We start from the raw sequence: 267 nt of genomic DNA, 5'->3' as shown, positions 1-267 counted from the left end.
TACCAACGTTCGTTTGGATAATAACAGTAATTAAGAGAAAACGGGATAAAGCATTATCTACTATGTATCAGCAGGCACTATATGGATTTGAAATTAAATATGTAGATATAATGCATTTTTCGGGTTACGGAGTCTAAAAGAGTATTTTACGTGTGATGAAACATTTGTTAACAGATTTCGCCTTATAAACTTTCCTTCTCTACATCAGGGATGTTCAGAAGAATTGACAAATAATCTGTAACCGCTTTTATCCTGAAGCAATGCCCC

The sequence above is a fragment of the Penaeus monodon genome, chromosome 22 (assembly GCF_015228065.2).
Source record: "Penaeus monodon isolate SGIC_2016 chromosome 22, NSTDA_Pmon_1, whole genome shotgun sequence".
Taxonomy (NCBI): Eukaryota; Metazoa; Arthropoda; class Malacostraca; order Decapoda; family Penaeidae; genus Penaeus; species Penaeus monodon.
Note: the sequence above shows the minus strand (reverse complement) of the source record.